Source organism: Bos javanicus, chromosome 10 (genome assembly GCF_032452875.1).
Source record: "Bos javanicus breed banteng chromosome 10, ARS-OSU_banteng_1.0, whole genome shotgun sequence".
NCBI classification, from domain to species: domain Eukaryota; kingdom Metazoa; phylum Chordata; class Mammalia; order Artiodactyla; family Bovidae; genus Bos; species Bos javanicus.
The window spans coordinates 23,368,396-23,376,594 of record NC_083877.1 but is presented as its reverse complement, the minus strand read 5'-3'; the positions used below and the strand labels follow the sequence as shown (position 1 = coordinate 23,376,594).

The window sequence follows — 8,199 nt, the reverse complement described above, 5'->3', positions numbered from 1 at the left end:
AGAACACTTACAAGAGCTCCGAGTTCCAGGATGTGTAGCTTTTAGTCTCAATGTTAATCTTTCCATCTCCCAGACCACATCCTACTTTTGAACCTCCCCAAAATTTTCTGAAACATGGATAGGAATTTTCATAATCTTACAACACAGAGCTCAGTGCATTTTTCTGGGATTAAATACTACATTCCACAAGCTTCTTGGAGCATCAGCCAATTTCTTAAGAAACAAATGATAGACCAATGGTTGTGCATAGACACATCACTGTGATTGGTGTTCTTTTGCCAGAACCAGACATTAAACTTCATAGATGATTTGCACAGTGAGCTGGAAACGTTTCACCCTCTTCTGGGGACAAGACTAAAACAGGGGAGGAAGACCTAGATAAGGAAATGCTTGATCATGGCTGAGAAGGTCCTGGCAACAACACAGTGGTATCTGCACTCGTTGTAAGTCTTTACTAACAGCTGTTGCCTCTGTTGTCTGGAAGTTCCTTAAGCCAAGGATCAGACACAAGCCTGAGCTCTGAGCCTGTGGTCCTAGCTTGTCTTTGAAGTCTGAGGCTGGTGACTGGAGTAACTGTGTTTCTGACCATGTGTGAGTGTTCTCTGTCTACAGAGGATGACTTGAGGGCAAAGGGCCACAAAGTTATTTGCTCTCTACTCTCCCTGTGCTATATTCAGCATTATAATGATGGAACTGAAAAATAATCTGTGGGTTTGCTAAAGAGGCCAGATTTTTACATGACAGGTTAAATCATGGCCATGATTCCTGATGAGTCCTTAGCAGTAAGCAGGTTGTAGGAAATCTCTTGATCTATTGAGCCAATGACCCATGGAACAAAGCCTATGGATCTCTGATTCTTGCCACATCTTAGGTCTCTATAATTCTGTTGTTGTTCAGTCACTAAATTGTATACAACTTTTTACATACATGGATGGCAGTATGCCAGGCTCCTCTGTCCTCTACTATCTCCTGGAGTATGCTCAATTCATGTCCGCTGAGATGGTAATGCTGTTTAACCATCTCATCCTCTACCGCCCCCTTCTCCTTTTGCCTTCAATCTTTCCCAGAATCAGGATATTTTCCAAAGAGTCGGGTCTTGTCATCAAGTGAACAAAGTATTGGAGCTTCAGTTTCAGCATCAGTCCTTCCAATGAATATTTAGGGTTTTTTTCCTTTAGTATGACTGGTTTGATCTCCTTGCAGTCATGTAATGAACACCAATTAAATTTTTGCAGGACATAAATAGAAACACTGGAGTAGGGATTAGGGCCAGACAGTTATGGGAGGGTTATGACTTTGATCCATACAATTACACTAATTTGTGCTCTGGAGCTAATTTGATTTCTTAACCCCGTAGGGACTGTGATTGATGCTAAGACCACCCAGCCCAGCTCCATGGATTGTGCTGAAGAAGAAGATGTAAATCTGCCTTGTAATAACTATACCATTGGTGGAAATGACTATATACATTCATATCAGCAAAATCCCAATCAGAGTCCACAGTATGTCATTCATAGCTTATGAAGCACTGTGAACAGCAGCATGGCCTCTCTGAACACAGCTTCCAACAGAAAGTCCAGCACCTTGGTCCTGCCCCCGGTCACCCTGAGAGACACCACTGTGTATTACTGCGTCCTGAGAGAGGCACACTGGGACAGACGGGGCTGCACCTGTGCAGTGTTTCTCTGGTGGCCAGAAGGGGGGACACAGTGGGGGAGCAGTCACGAGAGCAAATCTAGAGTCATCTGGAAAGAGAGTCAGAGAGCAGTAAGAGATGAGGAAATGAAGGGAAGGAGAAGGGGAGAAGATGCATAAAGAAAAGATGAAAAGGAGGACAAGGAAGTGGTGCTTCATTGGTTGGTGTGGCTGAGAAGAATTATATGGCTACTAAGAATCCTAATTGCAACACAGAAATAAAGTGAGAAGCACTAACAATTTGTCATGGTTCTTTCTTGTATCAATAAAATATTGGTTCCAGTGTGTTAGTCTCAACCTACAAGTGAGAAAAGTACAAATAATTCTCCTGTTCTGAAAGGTTGTTGTTGAATCACGCAAAGACACGGGGATTCTTGGCCGCCGGAGGAGATGAATTCAATCCGGGGCCAGAGACGAGGCTTGATCGCTCAGAGCTTTTGTGTAATAAAGTTTTATTAAAGTATAAAGGAGATAGAGAAAGCTTCTGACATAGGCATCAGAAGGGGACAGAAGAGTAGCCCCCTGCTAGTCTTCAGCTGGATGTTACATAGTCACTAGCAGTCTGTTAATGAAAGAAAGGAATGTCTTAAAATTCAGAATGGCACCAGGCCCCTCACCCATAAGATGCATTTTGGGATAATCTTGGCACCAAATGGTTTATCCTGGGCCATAAAATGATTAACTTGAATCTTGAAGAAGGGTAGACCACCATACAAATAGTTTCATTTACATAGATTAGGGGAACAATATCTGAGTACAACATACTGGTTTGTCAAGTAGGTTCCGAGCCAAGAGGCAGAACCGACTTGAAGACAGAGTTTGGGGTAAATGCATAGTACGTTAGCATAGCTTAAGACAAACATTTCCATAAGAAAGAGGCTAATTGGTAATCTGTAGGTTTGAGAATGGAGAAGGCAATGGCACCCCACTCCAGCACTCTTGCCTGGAAAATCCCACAGACGGAGGAGCCTGGTAGGCTGCAGTCCATGGGGTCTCGAAGAGTCAGACACGACTGAGCGACTTCACTTTGATTTTTCACTTTCATGCATTGGAGAAGGAAATGGCAACCCACTCCAGTGTTCTTGCCTGGAGAATTCCAGGGACGAATCCGGGGGAGCCTGGTGGGCTGCCGTCTATGGGGTCGCACAGAGTCGGACACAACTGAGACTTAGCAGTAGCAGCAGCAGCAGGTTTGAGAATAGTTAACTTCAGGCAAAACCAGGTGTCCTTATGGCAACACAGTATTTTAAGAGAAACCTCCTTTTAAATTTGTATAGAGAAGGAAAAAATATCGCTAGTTTGTTTCCTCCTGCCGCTTAAGAGAGATAAAAATGTCTGACACTTGCAGGCTATTTCCTCCGTTTGGAGACCCCTGGCCTTCCTGCTTGTTACCCTCTCATTCCAAAGGCTTCTTATATGTGCAGCCTCAAGAGCTGTAGCCTGCCAGGCTCCTCTGTCCAAGGGATTTTTCAAGCAAGAATACTGGAGTGGGTTGCCATTTCTTCCTCCATGGGATCATCCTGACCCAGGGATCAAACGTGGTCTTTTTTGTCTCCAGCACTGCAGGCAGATTATTCACCACTGTGCCACCTGGGAAGCAGTCCAATTCATTCTTTACAATGCCCATATAGTACTCTGAGACATTCTGTCACTGATTGCTTTTCCATTAATAAATAATTGTTTCCATTGCTGTGCTATCATAAAGAGTATTGTCTTTATATATCGTTGTAATTCATTTTTGTATCTACAGGGACATTTCTATTATAATGTAATGTCTGAAACTAGAATGGCTATTCACAAAACAAGGTGCTTTCAAAATTTTTTTGAGAAAATGACAACTTGCCATTCATGTGGTATAAACAATTATATTTCAGCTAACAGGGAAAAGGTGCAGTTTGCATCCTCTAAAAATTGAGAAATGCCAGTATTTTTCATTTTAACAATATGAATAAACTTTATTGGTAGTCATTTTACTGGTCCCTGGGCTTCCTACAGAGTTATAAGGAATAGCAAGGAGAGATAAGAAAGCCTTCCTTAGTGATCAATGCAAAGAAATAGAGGAAAACAATAGAATGGAAGAGACTAGAGATCTCTTTAAGAGAATTAGAGATACCAAGGGAACATTTCATTCAAAGATGGGCACAGTAAAGGACAGAAATGGTATGGATCTACCAGAAGCAGAAGATGTTAAGAGGTGGCAAGAATACACAGAAGAACTATACAAGAAATTATCTTCATGACACAGACAAACACGATGGTGTGATCACTCACCTAGAGCCTGACATCCTGGAATGTGAAGTCAAGTGGGCCTTAGGAAGCATCACTACGAACAAGCTTGGTGGAGGTCATGGAATGCCAGTTGAGCTATTTCAAATCCTAAAAGATGATGCTGGGAAAGTGCTGCACTCAATATGCCAGCAAATTTGGAAAACTCAGCAGTGGCCACAGGACTGGAAAGGGTCAGTTTTCATTCCAATCCCAAAGAAAGGCAATGCTGAAGAATGTTCAAATTACTGCACAATTTTACTCATCTCACATGCTAGTAAAGTAATGCTCAAAATTCTCCAAGCCAGGCTTCAGCAGTACATGAAACATGAACTTCCAGATGTTCAAGCTGGATTTAGAAAAGGCAGAGGAACCAGAGATCAAATTGCCAACATCAGCTGAAACATCGAAAAAGAGAGTTCCAGAAAAATATCTTCTTCTGCTTTACTGACAATGCCAAAGCCTTTGACTGTGTGGATCACAACAAACTGTGGGAAATTCTGAAAGAGATGGGAATATCAGACCATCTGACCTCCCTCCTGAGAAATCTATATGTAGGTCAAGAAGCAACATATAGTCCTACATGGACTGGACTGGACATGGACTGGTTCAAATCGGGAAAGGAGTACGTCAAGGCTGTCTACTGTCACCCTGCTTATTTAACTTATATGCAGAGTACATCATGCGAAATGCCGGGCTAAATGAAGCACAAGTTGGAATCAAGATTGCTGGGAGAAATATCAATAACCTCAGATATGCAGATGACACTACCCTTATGGAAAAAAGCAAAGAAGAACTAAAGAGCCTTTTGATGAAAGTGAAAGAGGAGAATGAGAAAGTTGGCTTAAAACTCAACATTCAGAAAACTATGATCATGGCGTCTGGTCCCATCTGCTGCCGCTGCTGCTGCTAAGTCACTTCAGTCGTGTCCGACTCTATGTGACCCCATAGACGGCAGCCCACCAGGCTCTGCCGTCCCTGGGATTCTCCAGGCAAGAACACTGGAGTGGGTTGCCATTTCCTTCTCCAATGCATGACAGTGAAAAGTGAAAGTGAAGTTGCTCAGTCATGTCCGACTCTTAGCCACCCCATGGACTGCAGCCTACCAGGCTCCTCTGTCCATGGGATTTTCGAGGCAAGAGTACTGGAGTGGGGTCCCATCACTTCATGGCAAATAAATGGGGAAACAGTGGAAACAGTGGCTGATTTATATTTTTGGGCTCCAAAATCACTGCAGATGGTGACTGCAGCCATGAAATTAAAAGATGCTTACTCCTTGAAAGAAAAGTTATGACCAACCTAGATAGCATATTGAAAAGCAGAGACATTACTTTGCCAACAAAGGTCCATCTAGCCAAGGCTATGGTTTTTCCTGTGGTCACGTATGGATATGAGAGTTGGACTGTGAAGAAAGCTGAACACCAAAGAATTGATGCTTTTGAACTGTGGTGTTGTAGAAGACTCTTGAGAGTCCCTTGGACTGCAAGGAGATCCAACCAGTCCATTTTAAAGGAGATCAGCCTGGGTGTTTTTTGGAAGGAATGATGCTGAAGCTGAAACTCCAGTACTTTGACCACCTCATGGGAAGAGTTGACTCATTGGAAAAGACTCTGATGCTGGGAAGGATTGGGGGCAGGAGGAAAAGGGGATGACAGAGGATGAGATGGCTGGATGGCATCACCGACTCGATGGATATGAGTTTGAGTGAACTCGGGGAGTTGGTGATGGACAGGGAGGCCTGGCGTGCTGTGATTTGTGGGGTCGCAAAGAGTCAGACATGACTGAGTGACTGAACTGAACTGAACCTACTGTGAGTAAGTTAAGCTCTGTGAAGCTCTGTGAGTCAGAGCTTCACCTGGCCTACCTTAAAGGTATTATACTGAAAGTGAAATACATAACAGTTGTACGGGTACAGAATGGCTGTAAGTGGATCAGTTGTTTACCCTCCTTTTCCTGGGTCTGACTGAGAGCTCAGCTCACTGTTGCTACCAAGAACCATCAGAGGATGTAATATAGCATGTTGCTAGCATGGGGAAAGATAAAAATTCAAAAATCAAAGTATGGATTCTAGTGAATGCATACATAGCTTTCTCTAAACCTGAAAGTCAAAAATCCTAGGTTGATTCATTATAATTTAGAGACAGTCTCTTGTGATTAAAAGAAACCAAGTATTGATACACTCAATAGCCTAGATGGATCTCAATGGTGAGTGAAAAAAAAGTCAGTCTCAGAGGACTACATGGTAGGTGATTACTCTTAACATACTTTTATGACTGTATACATAATGTATGAATTTACTTATATAGAGTTCTCATAAAGACAAAATATAGAGATGAAAAGATTAGCATCTGCTAGGGGTCATCACCAGTTGCAGGGATGGGGAGGGTGTGAAAATGGTTATCTTTAGAGAGATGGAACAATTCTGTATCATGATTTTAGTGGTGGTACAAAAACCTACACCTGTGACAAAATTTCACAGAGCTATGCATAAAAAAGAGTGCATATAAAGCTGAGGTATCAGGTTATCATTTGTATTTTAACAATATTTTAGAGCTCTAAAACCCAGAAAAAATTTCGTTAAAAATTTTGGATAAGACTGCCTTTCTCCAAGATCAAAGTCTGTGAATTTTTAAATAGAGTATTTAGATTTTGGATGGAGAAATGTAAGCATAGGCTAAATGAATGACTAATAAGTAAGTAGATTACAAGAAGGGTTCATAGCTTATACCACATCTTATTTTAGGTCTGTTCATGTTGCTGCAGATGGCATTATTTTCTTCATTTTCATGGCTGAGTGCTTTCATTGTGGGTTTTTCCTGGTAGCTCTGTGGTAAAGAATCTGCTTGTCAAGAAGGAGATGTGGGTTCAATCCCTGGGTCAGGTATAGCCCCTGGGAGAAGGAAATGGCACCCCACTCCATTATTTTTGCTTGAGAAATTCCATGAACAAACGAGCCTAATGGGCTAGAGTCCATGGGGTCACAGAGTCTGACAGGACTGGCAACTAAAGAGCAACAACAATTTCATTGTACATATGTGCCACATGTTTATCCATTCCTCTGTCCATGGACATTTCATTTTGCTGTAACAGAACATTGTAAATCAACTATACTCCAATAAAAATTTTAAAAACAAATCCTACTTTAGATGGGATGGCAAAATTTTTCTGTTGAATAATCATCAATGAATGTCAACTTGTTTGTTCTTCAATACCCCTCAGCTCAAATCTTTACTAATAACTGCTTTTGCAAAGTCCTCTTTCAGGCTCAAACTGAAGCAGGGTCTCCAGCATTGCAGGCAGATTCTTTACCAACTAAGTTATCAGGGAAACCCTTTTTTCAGACTCAGTGTAACTTAATTATGCTGAAAGAAAAATAGAAAAACTAAAGGTTTGTGGTGAATCACACTTTTTTCCCCCATCTGTGCACAGACCACACTACCTATGACCATGACAAACCCCACTTCCTGTTTGAAGGAGTCACACAGGAACCAGTTACTATGTATATGTGCTGCCAGGCACTCAAAGACACTGAACTCTCAGCTTGAGACAGAACTAGGCACATTTGAGCAGGGGATTCCATGCCTCATGCCGCTCTCCAGTCTGCTCTGGGTGCTCCTGGCCTTCACCTTCTCTGGTAGGGAGGCTTCCAAGCCTGGATGCGAGTGTTCAGGGTGAAAGGACTGCACACACGCACGTGGAGCTTCACGGAGACTTGAATAGGAAAGGAGGACTGGGGAAAAGCAAGTGTCTTATGATTTCAGTTTGGTTTTTCGTTTTGGAGACCTAAATGAGTCTAATTCCTACACTGTTTTATTCATTGCTTCATCTCTGTTTTCTGATTTTTTCCACAGGATCTGGTGTGGCCCAGAAAGTTACTCAAGACCGACCAGAAATATCCAGTCAAGTTGGGGAGTCAGCCACCATGAACTGTCAATATGAGTCAAATTGGAACAGTTATAACATTTTCTGGTACAAACAACTTCCCAGTGGAGAGATGATTTACCTTATTGGTCAGAATTCTTATAGCTCGAATGCAAGGGATGGCCGCTACTCCATAAATTTTCAGAGATCACGTAAAGCCATCAGCCTCATTATCTCAGCCTTAAATCTGGAAGACTCAGCAAAGTACTTCTGTGCTCTCTGGGAACTCACAGTGCTTGAAGTGATAGGAAAAGCTGAACAAAAACTCCTGAGCTGGATAAGACAGAAGACCCCCCCCTCCCCCACAACCCCACCCCC

General features: G+C 42.4%; 1 pseudogene; it reads left to right on the top strand.

Moving 5' to 3' along the window:
* The first annotated feature begins 396 nt into the window (after positions 1–396).
* LOC133255127 (T cell receptor alpha variable 26-1-like) lies at positions 397–2,040 on the top strand (annotated as a pseudogene).
* The last annotated feature ends 6,159 nt before the right edge of the window (positions 2,041–8,199 follow it).